The sequence below is a fragment of the Spinacia oleracea genome, chromosome 2, assembly GCF_020520425.1.
Source record: "Spinacia oleracea cultivar Varoflay chromosome 2, BTI_SOV_V1, whole genome shotgun sequence".
NCBI classification, from domain to species: domain Eukaryota; kingdom Viridiplantae; phylum Streptophyta; class Magnoliopsida; order Caryophyllales; family Amaranthaceae; genus Spinacia; species Spinacia oleracea.
In genome coordinates, this window is record NC_079488.1 from 45,073,812 (window position 1) to 45,089,842 (window position 16,031).

A 16,031-nucleotide genomic window follows, 5' to 3' on the forward strand; every position below is an offset into this window, starting at 1 on the left:
CTGTCCGCTAAGGGTGGACACCCCGTCCGATAGAAGTGGACGAATCTGTTTTTGAAATTTGAAAATAAGGACCTACGCGGTTTGTGACGTAGACCCCGCCGGCTGAAGATGGCGAACCTGTCCGCTAAGGGTGGACACCCCGTCCGATAGAAGTGGACGAATCTATTTTGAAATTTGTTTGTGCTTTTTGAAAATAAGGACCTACGCGGTTTATGACGTAGACCCCGCCAGCTAAAGATGGCGAGCCTGTCCGCTAAGGGTGGACACCCCGTCCGATAGAAGTGGACGAGCCTGTTTTGATGTTTTTTTGTTTTTTTTTAAAATAAGGACCTACGCGGTTTGTGACGTAGACCCCGCCGGCTGAAGATGGCGAGCCTATTTTTAATTTGAAGACTTTATTTTTCGAAAACTGAGGACCTGCGCGGCTAGTGACGTAGACCCCGCCCGCTGAAGGTGGGCGAGCCCTGTCCGCTAAGGGTGGACGCCCCGCTCGCTAGAGGTGAGCGAACCTGAATTCGTCTTTTCGATTTGGGATTTGCGTGTCGCGATCTTGCCCGATTGAGGTGGGCAAGTCCCTATTTCATTTTTTTCTTGTGATTTCTTTTGAGAATTTCTTTTTATTCATTCTTATAGGAGCGAATTCTTTCGAGGGATGCTCGGGTTTAGTTGTAACCTGAATGTGGGTTGACAACGTGTTTAGACGGACCATTGTCTCGTGGTCATCATCTTTCATGGTTTTGAGCTAGTTTTTACGGCTCAATCTTGCCACTACCTGGGTCCTTGATTAGGGGACTATGTATAAGTGTCAATGGCGACCTTTGTCTTGAGGTCGTAAACCAGTTTTATTTTTTGAGACATCCAAACACGGGACTTTGTACAGCATAGTCTGGGAATATTGTTTTAACTTTGCATAATATATATTTTCCTTCGAGCCCCTAAGCATTCGTGCTTGACGGTCATTTCTTGTCAAAGAGGTTCCTACGCATTCTGTAATGTCCTTGATCGTGTTTGGGATTGTGCTCGTAAGTGCGAGCGATCTTTGTAGTGGTGTGCTACTCTTAACAAAGCCGTGAGGTGCGACTTTCAGTAAAGGAATCGGCAATTTTCAAGTCGAATAAATATGGCAGGGCCCAACAGAATTAGGGCCTTTTTGAGCCTGGGTTCATTTTCGGCGCCCAGGCCTGGGCGTTGAAATAATTCACGCCCAGGTGGGGCGTTGAAAGTGTTGTTTGGGCTGGTCTTTTGATGACACAGTTGGCCTCTTGTTCATTCGTTTATTTCACTTGGAAGTTCTATGTATTCTCTTTTCTTTTGTTTTTTTCTTTGTTTTAGAACGTGATGATTTTCTTGAGAAGCCGTAGCCGATTGGTGGACTACGGTGCTTGTCGCTTTGGGGCGATTATTTTGAGGAACTGTTGCTCTTAAGGTGTACAGTTATTGCGATAGTTGGGCGAGTCTATATGGCCCGAGGACCATACCTTGAGGCGTAAGACTTTGGCCGCTCTTGTTGTTGTATATTTTTCCTTTTGAACGCGTTCGTGAATGTTCGATACTTAAAATGATGATATATATGTGCGAACGAGCGTTCATAGAATGGCCGTTGGTGCGGTCCATTAATCAGTTTGCTTGAATCATCATTTTTTTTTTTATGCAATGACTGATTTTGAATAGTTTGCTTAGAAGCTTGATAGGGTTCAGGCCCATTCATGAAGTGGGCTCAAACATCGTGCCCTTTTGTTTGTTCAAACATTTGCTTCGAGATTTTTTTTATTTTGCTATGGTTGTTTCGTAGCTTGGAGCCCCCAAGTATGCATGTTGGGATGCTTCCTTTTGGCGTACGATATTTAGGTTCTTTCGAAGAAGATGCCTTGGGGTTCCGCTCGTGTAGGTGCGAGCTATCCCTTTCGTGGTAGGTAATATTTTGCTACCTTTAATCCTTAATGTAGAAGTCGTGTGGCTTGCATTTTGAATTTGGGCGATAAGTAATCTTTGCCTCTTTTACACGTGCTCTTGGTCGTGCCTACATTAGTGCAACATGTCTTACTCTTCTTTTAGATTTGTACCGTGGGACGGTTGAACTTATGGTGCGACGTAGGCTTGTGTGGCCTAACGGCGTGTCTTAGAACATTCTTCCAGGTGTTGGGATATCATTTGCATTGGAGTATTTCATCATGCCTTGTTCAGGTGCTCGAATAAGTGTAGCACCTTCTGCGTGGGTTTGCACGGCTTATTACTTCGTTCGATGCGAGGATTCATAGGTGTTTCTTTCTTGTTCTTATATCAGGGCAAGATTTAGCAAGCAGAGATATTCAGCGCCCAGGCTGGGGCGTTAAAGATATCGGCGCCCAGCTCTGGGCGTTGAAAATTATCTCTGGGTATATTTTGACAGTTCTTATCCTTGATTTTTCTTTCGCTTTTGCTTTGGAACGACGTAGACTATGTAACGGGCGCTTGTAGGCCGAGCGTTATGTGCAGTAGTGTGATCGGAGTTTTGGTGACTCGCGATTTTCAGTTACCCTTGATAGTCGGGTGACTTTATATATTCTAAGTAGTGCTTTAGAATTTGGGAGGGGTTGTAGCCATTCTAAGGTTCGTTTTACATGATTAAAGCTTAGGATTATGCCCCTATGACGTATGTATAGCATTAGCGTCGAGAATTTGCGATAAAATCGTCACTTCGAGCATTTTTAGAGTGTTTTTCTCAAGCCCCCCAATTGTAGCTACGGGATTGGCTTGGTGCTATAATGCTTTGCATACGTCTTTATGCATTCATGGTGACATGGATCACGAATAGTTTGAACCAGACTCGTTTTAGTGCGAGGTACGTTCGAGTAGTGATTTTGCTACTTCTCTTGTAAATGTCGTATTGTGCGACATTGCCATGGTCAAGGTAGTCACATGTTGAAGTGTGCCTTGTCCAAAAGCTAGGTGCCTTTCTTTACCCATAATCATATTTGGAAAGCCTTTGACTTACTTGCAACATTGAGATAAACGCATACTAAGCTTAAACCAACGACTCTTTATTATGTTCGAAGAAGTCTTTTGAACATTATTTGAAATCCGACTCCTACTGTGTACAATCCGAGGTGTCCTAAGTAAGTTTGACTTATAGAAGGGTTCGTACATGCGTGAATCAAGATACTGTTACGATTTTTGGAATGCTGTCTAAGGATTTGCTGGAAGCCAGGGTGCAGGCGTCAAGATATTACTTGTGCCCGTTCGGCATATGCTTTAGGCTTTTAGGGCCATCTATTCCAGAGTTGCGGGAATATAAACCGTTTTCAAATTGACTTAGATTTTCAAATTGACTTATATTCCAGAGTTGCGGGAATATAAGTCGTTCGCTTAAAGACCTTCTTTCACCCCTAGACACAGACAAAAGGTCAAGGTATATTTAGTTCTTCCCCTAGCTCTTCCATTTCAATTTTTAGCCCCCAGTTGCTATTATGTCTTCCCATTAATGATGCTTTTAGATTTCGATTTTTAGATGTCCGTGTCATATGTCTGAGTAGGGTGAGCCTTGGTTAAGTGCCAAGTCCTATTGACAATGTCTGATTTTTTTTTTCAAAGGGGATTCGCAAGCATTTGAATTACTATGAACGGGTGCCCTGAGTTCGAAGGAACGATGGGGCGATGCCGTAGAACAATCTTCTTTATTGCAAGCTTACTGCCTTTACTACTTGTTGGCGATTATGACTGTGTCTAGGGGTGAAAGAAGGTCTTTAAGCGAACGACTTATGTCTAGTGGTGAAAGAAAGTCTTTAAGTGAGTTAGTTCGCTCTAGGGAGGGTCAAGTCGAGTACTTTAGAGGTCATGGACGCTTGCGCTAGCCCCCATCCAATTGAGGCAAAGCGATCTTTTTGAGTCTTGGCTAAGTGCCTAGGAGTGTGAGTGCTCCTTCTGGCAAGGGTATGTGCCCTTATCATTTTTCGATGTGTGCTTATTTTGGCATCTTGATGGCTTGGATTCTTGCTTTAACTTAAATTTTTCTTTCGACTTGGGTTGCAAGTAATTAAATTTCAATAAGGGACTTCTATTCTTTATTCTTGTTTTTCTATAGGCTTTAATATTTTTGCAAATTGGTTGGTCCGAATCATGGATTGCCTACGTATCCGCCTTAAATAGATTTAATTTGGAATCAGGTCTTGTGTAGTTCTTATCCTAGAAAATGGTTTCTTAGAATGCCGAATTCGATAGGTATGTTCTGAGGTGGAAACATATTATTTGAAACGGTAGAATAAGTGAAGTTTATTATTATTTTGATCTACTGCTTTGCCGTAAGCCAAAAATTTGTTTTATATATTTTTTTTGAGTACATGTATTTTTTGGTGGTACGTATATCTGAATACGTGCTGTACCCCTCCAAGTGTTCGTTATTTTTCCGTGCATGTGCGGATAAAATGACGAGCACTTCTGGACAAAATTTGGCGAGCAGAGAGATTCAGCGCCCAGGCTGGGGCGCTAAAGATTTCGGCGCCCAGCTATGGGCGCTGAAAATGACTTCTGGGAGGATCTTTTTTTGGTGCGCTAAATGCTCCTTTTTCTTTTAGACTAACTTTAGAGGCGCTTTGCAAAGCTCCTTCTTTATTATTTATTACTTTTTTATACTTTTCATTTGTCTTCCTTTTTTATTCGTGACTCAAGACGGTTTGAAAGACGGGTTGAATGAGATAGGATACGTTGTATAGGTATTAGTCGAGCATGAGGATTATATTAGCTAGGGCTCACAATTTGCAGCCTCGAACTAGTGTCGTGAGTTTACATCAAAGGCCAATGAGTAGCATGGGGACGGCTCAAGGGTTTATCAACAGGATGTATCCACACAAGTTATATGGTCATTATGCCAATGGTGGTGTAAGAACAGGTTTGGGCTTTGGAAATAATGGGTATGACGCACGTGTCAATGGCCGTGCGTGGTTTGCGGTTGACAACAAGTTCAAGAACAAGATTCGAGGTAATGGTTTCTTGGGTTATGGCAATGAGGACATGGATGGGTTAAATGAGCTGAACAGGGGCCCCAGAGCGAAGGCGTCTAAGAACATAAGGAATGGAAAGGGTAGACATCGTAGAACTTTATGATTTGGATTGGTTGACTCAATTTTCTTCCTTCGTTTTACTTGTGTAAATTTCGCACTTTGGGAGGTACGGGCTAAGTATTTCATGGCTTGCTCTTTTCGCTCTCCCTTTTCTCTTTCTCTTTTTTCCTTTTTGCATGGGATTTCTCCCCAACATAAATCCTTCAAATTTTTTTTATTTGGGCTAAAAGGTAGATGGTTATGATCTTTGAGTCACGAGGCGAGACTGAGTGAGCCTCGTTTGGTAGGCCTATAGTGGACCTTTAATTTTAGTAGGCCTAGGGTGGACCTTTTAAATTGTCTTACTTTGCGCGTATTTAGTCGTTTCTTAAAATGTGCAAATAGCGTAGATTCAAAATGTTATTTTTACCTTATTGAAATTTAACGAAAGAATTACATCGAAAATAATTTTTTTTGCTTCTTTTCAGATTCTAGTTTCCGGGATTTAATTGGAAGTCGTTATTTAGACTCAAACTTTCATTAATCTTTCTGATTATAACCCGTTTATGAATATAAGGAGGTGGCCCAGACTCAAAATAATGACATGGCGTAAGCCTATAATATTTGACCAAGCGACTCTCAGACTTAGGCTAATTGGACCATAACTTTCGTTGGTTGACACTTCAGATTTTAACCTTTGGGTGTTCATTTGTCATGCGCCATTTTGCTTAATGTTGGCAAGGTAGTTAATTGGGGAGATCGAATTTTTATTTTTGCAAGGCTAGAATCATTAGTGCGGCTTCTCTCTTAGTGTGTATTGCTTTACCCCAATGGTAGCCTTATGGCATGCCGATTTGGGTGTTTTCATGGTTTGTCAGGTTGCATTCATGGAAAATATTTTAATCCGTACTTAGGAATACTTCAAGGAGTGAGTGACTCGAGAGGACTATGATAGTCGTGACCCAATGTGATCATAAGCCTTGAGGCCATTAATTTATGCCAATGGTATTGATACCTTAGGTTCACTTTGGGAGTTGTGCGACTATGGGGGAATGATTTCCAGAATGTGACTGTTTCCATTTTGCAAATACTATAATGTATTCTTTTTATTGGTGAGAGAGAGTATTGAGGCCGTGGATTCTTAGCAAGGGATGACAATTACATGTGGGTGCTTTATTGATTTAAATGTTAGAAAGGGAGACTCAATATGGTTTAACCTTTTAACTTGTAGGACGACACCAAGCATTAGGACTGATTCTATGGATAAGACAACTAATACTTAGGATTTAGATTGTACTTTGGCATAGCCTAGTCTAGACTCGGATTTATTTATTTTTATTCGAACATTATTTTTCTTTGAAAACTTCATTTGAACATTATATTTTTTGAATACTTTGCCCATGTGACATTCAAGGTTTAATTAGCATGCTCGGTTTTGGTGCCGAACATCGTCGTCGTAGGAGGCCTAACAACGAAAATAAAGGGGGTTTTTTTTTTTTTATAAGTCGCTTTTAGAATCGAGTGCTTTTCATACGCCCTCGTAGCAATTTTTTTTTCACGAAAAGTTTTTTTTTGCTACGTATTTTCTTCATACGTGGGCACCAAGGCTGTTGTGCCTGACCAAAAGGCCAGGCAGCAACTTCAGCGCCCAGCAGTGGGCGTTAGAAATATTGGCGCCCAGCCAGGGGCGCTGAAAATGCGTCCCTGGCTGGTTCTCGTTTTCAGTTTTCGTCTACTTTTGTTTTTGGGACTTGAAATTTGCGTGCTTGCCCTATAACGTCCTTTACGCGTTGTGCAGCGTTTTTGGGATTCGTTACGGCCATCCCGAGCGTCGCTTATTTTTGTGGCGATCGTTCGGGCTTGCGGAACACGTATTTTGGTATAACTCTTTGGCCAATTGATTCATGAATGTTTGGGCAATTTTTAAGGTCGTTGGTTTCCTATCATTATTTGTCTAGCATTATTCGTACGCACAATCATAACATAGTCACATAGTTCGCTACACATAACTACATTACAAACATGGATTTGAAACTTAAATATGTCACGTAGTTTATGATAGGTTTCTATGGGTAGTTTATTTGCGCCTAGCTTGGTACCGCTTCTATCGTAGATCCAACACATGCCCCGGTCGAGGTAGTGTCTTCAACAGACGAATTTCGCCCAAGAGGCCAACCCGCAAGTGCAAGCCAAGGGGGCATGCAGGCGAGAGGGACCTAATGAGCGAGCGATTGGGTTCGGGATAGGTGTACTACCTGCACAAGTACCGAGTGGGAAACATGTGTGGCGTATGCACCCCCCTATTCGCGAAAAAAGGTATCCTTAGTCCCAACTCCCGAGGGAGCCGAGATTCGTTATGATGTTCTGCCCGTTCACATTAATATGCTGATTTTCAGGTCGTCCCAACTTGATGGGGAAATAAACGCGGGGTAGGATCGTTTCACCCTTCGGCTATTTTGATTACCTACAAGCACGAGTATTTCCTTCACTATCCCCAGTGGAGTCGCCACTGTGAGGGGGTCGAAAAAGCACGAGGCTAATGCGTGACCTCCTCCCTCGTGGGTGTGACGATTCTTTTTATTCAATCAAGTGTAATTGGATTTCCTGTGAGTTTACACCCAATTGACTAGTAATATAGGAGTCGCCATTCAGTTTTTAACGACAATGAGAAAAACTGACAAAACCCGGTTATCATGACATAAAGGGAGTGCAATTATGTTTGACCACGACGGCCGTAGGTTCCCTTGTGATCCCTGGTGTGGGGATCTCTCAATATACACCCGCAAGGTAGAGATTGAGGGTTCGGGGGACTATAACTACCGAGAGGAGTACTTCGCTCGTCGATAACTCCAGAGGCAGGATATCCTTACTAGCTCAGCATAAATAATTGAAGGGACATGCGTTAACTATTAAACTAATCTGAGTTGATTTTAGCAATATGCAACATATAATACTAATTCGATCGTGATTATCTGATTTAAATAGCATTAAGGGACCTAGCATGATAATCCGATTTCCCAAAAATATTATATTTGTTAGGCGTGATAGAACAATCAGATTAGTTTAGTTTAACAGTTCATGAAAAGGGCGAGGAAAGCAGTTAAATCATCGAAAAGGGACACATTCCGACGCACCCTTGAGAGGTGCGTCACGGTTCTCAGAAAACTAACCACTTTGACTTTGCTATTTCTCCTTTTTATTTAACGAATCTCAATTATGGGACAGGATACGTTCTGTTCGATTTATGGATCGATTGCGACAGAACGCGTGAACAGTTTCACAGCGAGAGGCTTAGGCTAAGGGTTGGAGTCAATACTCAGAATATAATTGTGTGTTGTGTGTGTCCTTCTCACGTCGAATTTAGGGGTCTATTTATAGGGAAGAGTTCGTGGAAAGATAGAATTGCAGAGTTCTAATCCACAAAGAATAAGGAAAAAACACGTACCCAGGTATTTTAAGCGCCCAGGACTGGGCGTCAAAGATTTCGGCGCCCAGCTCTGGGCGTTGAAAATATGATCCAGGCAATTTCAGCGCCCAGGGCTGGGCGTTGAAATTGCTGTTTGGGCCGTTTCTTTGTCAGATTCGGATTCCTGAAATCCGTAGAGTTTGAGATTAATTCGAGTCTTTTAGCGCGTATCAATTTTATGACGGAATGCGTCTGGGCCCGTTACGAACTCTAGGCTCGTTAGGATTTTAATTAATACGTAACTCTTATTTCCGAATCCTATTAGGAATAGGATTCTCGCAGTTTTCTATCTCATTTAGGATTTATGTTGGAGTGCAACACCTATTCTGACAGGTTTCTATCTTTTATGACTTGCCACTTTTAGAAGCTACCCTTTACGGCAGTTACTATTTTTAGCGGGTTTCCATAAATAGCAGGTTTCTATAAATAGCAGGTTTCGGGTGAAATGAAAAGGGGAATTGAGATTCATTATTTTATAGGAGATGCGTTGTCAAGTGGAGATTTACGCTTTCATCATCGAACCTTTCCCTTTCGGGAATGGGGACAAAAGTAGGTGTCTACACTTGCCCTTACGCACCATAAGCATATCGTGCTTGTTCTCTTGCTTGAGCGTCTTTTCAGCGGTTTTCAGCATACCGTGAAGCTCAGTAAGAGATTTCTCCATGTTGTTCATGTTGTAATTCAACTTGAACTGATCATAGCCATTATAAAGCGAATGGAGAATGATGTCAATAGCCATTTCATTTGAGACGTCAGAATCTAGAGCTCTCATGTTCTCAAAGAGTCCAATCATTTTAAGAACATGTGGGCTCACTGGTTCTCTTTTCTTGAGCTTAGTCTCAAGGATCAACCTCTGAGTCTCGAATCTTTCGATTCTGGCTTGGTCCTGAAACATGTTCTTCAACTCCGAGATGATTTGGTAAGCATCCGAGTTAATTAACGTTTTCTGAAGTTCAGGACTCATGGATGCAAGCATCACACATTTGACATCCCTGTTGGCCTGAATCCAACGATTAAGGGCAGCTTGAGTTACCTCCGGCCCAGCCTCTTCCGGTAACTCTTCCTCAAGGACATATTCTTTTTCCTCATGCATAAGAACTATTTTTAAGTTCCTTTGCCAGTCGAGGAAATTGTTGCCATTCAACTTCTCCTTGTCGAGAACTGAACGCAGATTGAAGGTGTTATTGTTTGCGGCCATTTTGATTACTACAATCGAAAAGAATTTGCAATAAATAACCATTCATACAATTCAATAACTTTGAAATAAAAGCAAAACATGCAATCATTAAAGCTATTAAAACATTTCATGCAAAAAGCAAAAACATGGTCCAAAATGAATGAAACGATTCCAAGACCCCAAAAGTCCTAAATCCTTAAGCAGCTTTAGCATGTCTTAAGTAGTTTAAGATTTTAGGTAAGCAAAACCTATTGCTAGTAATCTCCAAATTACTCTTGGTTAATAAATTAATGCCATAATTTATCCCATTGCCACAACTTAATGCCATTGTTGTTTGAGTTGCAACCACAATCAACGTGCTCCTTTAGGACGCCTTACCACCTAAGTCAACTAAAATAGCACCTCGCTTTAGCGTAAACCTACTATCTTAGATCCCTAGATTTTTGTAAGTGTTGATTTGGAAGGCAATTTTTAAACTCAATATTACTTGGACCTAGTTGTTTCTATGTTGGTTCGATTATTTAGTGAACTTAGAACTAATCGATTCATAGGAAACAACCTGTTCATGCAAAGCATACATACATTCATACATTCACGCATAATATATATATATATATATATATATATATATATATATATATATATATATATATATATATATATATATATATATATATATATATATATATATATAAGTGCATAAATAAATGGTGATCTAGTATGGCCCAAAACATCTTGTCTTGAAGCATCCAATCACTCCATGTTAGCTTGGCATCGTCTTGAATCTTCGTTCAAATGCTAACTTAAAGTTCTAAACTTAGAAATACTTGAAAATAATAAATTACATCAAAATTTCCATGGTACGCAGACCATATTTAAAAACGTTACATTCAAATATAGAACGGTACGCAAACCGTATTTAACTATCCTAAATTGGCCATACTAGTCACTTGGAGTACCTGCATTACATAAAATATATATTCTATGCATTCACCCATTCGTATGTTAAAACGAATGGCCCATGTTAATATGCAAGTATTTACGTGAATTAATTAAAATTCACGTTCACATAAACGCGTCATAAAAGATTAATCAAAATCCAAATTATTAATCCTTAGACTTTATTCTAATTAAAATTGAATTTAATTAAAATAATGCGACCTACGAAAATAATTAAAATTAATTATTTCATTTTACTCCCACTAAAACCAATAATTATTCCGGATAATTAATTATGAAATATTAAATTAAAACTCGCGGCCCGGCCCAAGCAAATAAAATATTAAATTAAATATCCCGTTAGCCCAAATTAATGCAAATATACGAAGCCCAACGAAATAAACAATTTTCAACGAAAAAAGTCCGATTACGTAGTCGGGCTAGGCTTGCGCCCAGTCCCATGCCTTACGTGAGGCCCAAGAGAGCACGAGCAAGGCTCGCACACCCCCAGCCCCGCGCGCGCATTGCGTCCCCGCAGCTATGCTGCCCCTGCGTGCGTGTTGTGCGTCGTGTGTGTGCTGGACGTCGCATGGCTCACGCCTTGCTTCGTCGCAGACCCGCAAGCAATGCCGCATGCCCCTTCCCTCGCCCAGCGCGCACGAGGCACGCAGCGTACCTGCTGCTGCCCGTGTCGCATGCGGCTCGGTCAAGCACAATGGCTCCGCATGGCTCGACGAAGCATACGTCCACCATGCTCACGTTCGTGCCTTTGGTTCGTGCCTTTGGTTCGTGATACGGACCAACTTAATTAAAATTAAATTTAATTTCACGAACTTGCATTAATTTTATTTTTCAAAAAGTTACGATTTTTATTTTCGAAAAACAACGATTTTTAACGATTCAATAAACTTTAACGACAATCCAATTTCGTAAAATTATTAAATCAAGGGCTAACAATATTCAAACTTTTAAGAACGAACGAATCCACATTTAAAGTTTGAACTTTTAATTAATAAAATCCGAAGCTTTAAATCGTTCATAAACAATTAAATTTCAGATTTTTAATAATTTGGTTTAAGTGCGATTAAAATTAACGAACCCATTCAAAATTCTAATCCAATAATTTTTAAAATTAGCCACTGACTCATGAAATTATATCCCCTTTCCCAATTAACCGAATTATTAAACCAAAATTAATTAAAATTCAATTAGGGTTTCAAATTTTACGAATTGGGGAAAGGCAAAATTAGGGTTTATACTTATCGGAAAAATCTGAAATTTTTACCATAGATCAATCTTGTACCCAGAAAGATTGTGTCAAAATTTCAAGAAATTCTGAGTAGTTTAGGTCGACCTTTTAATTGAATTACTGTCCGACACTTTTAATTTTTAATGAAAAATTAACAAAAACGCCAAAAAAACGACACTTCGAGGTCTGTTTTTGCAATTCCGTTCCCATGAATTGATCTTAGAAAATCGTTTTCAATCAAATTAGGGTTTTAAAACTCGAAAAAACGAACATTTTTTTATTTCGGACCTGATTATTACGCAATTCATCCAATAATTCGTAAAAATTCTGAAAAATCAACAAAAAATCCAAATTTTCGACAGATGCAAAAACAATAATAATCATGCTAATTCATGCTTTGAATACATAAGGCTCATGATACCACTGTAGGGGAATACAGTTAAACATAATAACATGTGCGGAACAATCCCCAAAGCCAGGAAACATGTATAAAGCACAGATTAAGCAAACTTACATTCGAAGCGTGTTTTCCACAATAATCTGTCAACGAACACGAACAAAGAACTCCACTTGTCGTTCCTCTACTTGGTTCACCGACACGTTCAGATCCGTCTTGATTATCGTAGCTTAGACAATTGATCAAGATACTTTGCCTTTTGGGATGAACACACTATGGAGGCACAGAGAGAATTAGGGTTCTCTATTTTCTCCTAGGGTTGTGTGTATTGTGTTATGATTGTACTAAGTTGGAAAATAGATTGTAAGGTTATTTACATAACCTTACTAACCGACCAAGCCAAGAGGCAAGGCCGGCTAGCAAGCCCGCAAGCCAAACATACGGACATGCACAACCAGTGGGCCGTGGGCCGCGCTGCTGCTGTGTCGTGGTCTTGGCCCGCACGCACGCGCACAGCTCCGCGCCACAAGGGCCTCGCTGCTACTGCGTTGCTTTGCTTGCTAGCCTAGTCGTGTGCGCGCCCATGGGCCTCGAGTGCTTCATGCACTCGGCTCGTGGGCCGCTCCTCGTATTCGCGAAAATATATTTCCGATATATTATTTATCGTTTCGTATACGACGAATCACCGCCGTACGATACGATTTATTTGTCTCGCGTAGCTTACGAATATTCGCAATACGATATACGATTCCGATGCAAGGTCGTATCGTATAACACGTTTCCAACTTAAATCCCGAAAAGCTATTAAATGAAATTCCGATTTATTTAATCCGGTGATCTGTTACGTGTCATTGGTGTGACCTTGTAGGTTCAGTCAAGAGTAAGTTGTGAGTTCAATATCCATTAGATCTCACTGATCGGAAGCATTGCTCCAGCTAGCTGTTCCGATCACTTGATTTCACTGAATTAATTGTTCGCAATTAATCTGAACCTTGGTATTAGACTTAATGCACCTTGGGTGAAGGACATATTTCCTTCAGAGGCAACACGCACACCCACGTGGCCCATCGTGGTTGCGTTGGGTTGTTCGTCTTGGGCTCCAAGAAATATCCGATTGCTTAATTCCCAAGTAACCTTGGATTAGGTTTTCCTAGTTTTACTAGAATTCAAATAATTAAGAGTTTAATTAATATTGCAATTCTAATTGAATAAGAATTTCAATCCTAGTAGGTTTGGTCATTCTATTTCTAGTAAAACTCAAATTCCTTATTTCCTACAATATAAATATAAGGTTAGGGCCTCATAATTATAATTCATCAATTGAATTGAAAACATATTCTTTATTCCCATTGTGTTCAAGGGAGAACATAATACAAGCCTTCCCGAATACATAAACCTTAATTAAAATCCTAGTTGGTTAAACCTAAGGCGGATCCGAACGTGCTGTGGACTTTCTACGGAGGGGAAACGTTTGGGGCTCTAAAGACTAGTTCTTGTTCGGTTCGGGAGCAGCTAAGGAAGGCACGCATCACATTGTATGTCACCTAAATTATGCTAATTGACAATGTGGCAATTAACTTGGATTCTGGCTTTATGGTTTTTCCGTATGAATTATATTGTTGTATTATTCATAACCTAACACACTATGGTCCATAGTCCACAGATTGATTTATATAAGATACGTTCAGGAAAAATAAGTAAAAATCAAGTGAGTAGAACACACCCTTATTTTCTTGAAACCTTCGCCCAAATCCTTTGCAAAATGTAAGATTCATTGTGAGTTTCACAAATGTCTCTATGAATCCTATTATTGATTCTACCATAGCGAAAGTTTAACCAAGACTTAAACTCTATTTTTACACCTAATTCTTATTACTGATTAAATCAGATCATACCAGACTATACAAAACAAACAATACTCATTCTCCGCAGAAAATATTTAGACCGAATCAGTTCAGATCAGAAACTAGAAAGTTAAACCATATCAGGTGAAGAAAACACACCCTTAAAGACAATATTGAATACTTTCGTTGCTCTCTATGAGTATGAATTTTGAAAATTCCTAATTCTGAAAAAGAAATACGAAATATTTTTTTTTTAACTAAATGATTTAGCTTACAATAATACAGAGTATCAAACTTTATGAAAACTAATGTTGGCACGTCTTTGTATGAGCAGAGCACATAAAACTATGATCTTATAGTGGTATGTGCTAGAATCAGTGTTTGTTGTACGCCCTCTATCCCTAAATACTTTTCCCGCTTGTTATTTTACAAGGTTATTAAAGAGAAAGAGCATTACAAGATTTCCTATCATTGTTGTACTTTTATAGGGAATTGTTGCTTTTTTATTCTACTTTCACAATTTAAAAAATAAAGTGTCAACTCATTTATCTATCCAAACTTAAACCATCGAATGAGATTTCAATAGAATTACAAGGTTAAAATTAAAAAGAGGAGGTTTAAAATGAGAAAAAAAAAATGAGAAGACTATTTTGGAACACCTTAAAATGAGAAAAATTATATAGGGACAAAATCAATACTTTTCCGGAAATATCGCACCATTTGTTTTTTACACTATTTACACAACGATATTGGCCATTTTTTGTGATTCGTACGTATGGAAATTTTAGTCACGTGGGGTCATGTTAGATTCGTATCGATATATATTTTCTAAATATTAATTTTTTATAATTTTTACTTGCACAAGATTTGAGATATTAAAAGTCAAAATAATAATTATAGGTGTAAAAATCAATTATAATGAGATATTTTCGAAACGGATGAAGTATGTTAAAATTATTTCTCCATCTTTATCTATAGTGTACAAGTGACAAAATTTGCAATTGTTACGTTGGATGTAGAGCTGTCAAAACAGGTCATCGGGTCGGGTTTGGGTCGGGTCATCTCGGGTTTCGGGTCATGATCAGGTCGGGTCGTGTCGGGTCAATATTTCATTCGGGTTGAGTTCGGGTTCGGTCGGGTCGATTTCAGGTCGGGTCATATCGGGTTTTTTCCTATCCCGGGTTCAGGTCGGGTTCGAGTCGGGTCACATTTCGGTCAGGTTTGATTTCGGGTTCGGGTCTTATCGGGTCGGGTTTAAGTCGGTTTGTAGCAGATAATTTCGGGTTCGGGTCTTATCGAGTCGGGTTTAAGTCGGTTTGCAACACAGTTATTTTCGGGTTCGGGTCTTAGTTTGGATCGGATAATAATCAGATCAAATAGAATTCAGATTGGGTCACTCTCAGGGACGGGTCAAACTCGGGTCTGATAATTAACCTATACATTTTAAGGATTTATATTTTAAAAAATTTTGTTTAACTTATTTTAGAGTTAAATTTTTCAATATTTAGCAATAAATATTTAAAATAGATATATCAATGAAGTTAATATTTGGTCATGTCATTGATAACTCGGGTAAATCGAGTAGCGGGTTCTCACAGGTCGGGTCAATAGCAGGTTTCATCGAGTTACAATCGGTTTCGGGTTGACATCGGGTCGGGTATCAAATCGGGTTCGGGTCATTGTTCGGTCGGGTCAGTTCGGTTATCGGTCATTTTCGGGTCGGGTGTCGGGTTCGGGTTCGGGTGTTACAACATCGGGTTAAAATCGGTTATCGGTTTTTTCGGGTCGGGTACAGGTCGGGTTTCGGGTTACCTGTTTTACCGTAATTTCGGATCATGGTCGGTTACGGGTTCGGTCGGTTCAGGTCGGGTTTTCGGGTCGGGTCAGTTTTTGACAGCTCTAGTTGGATGTATAGTAAAGCCTATAGGTGATAAGCAAGAAAAC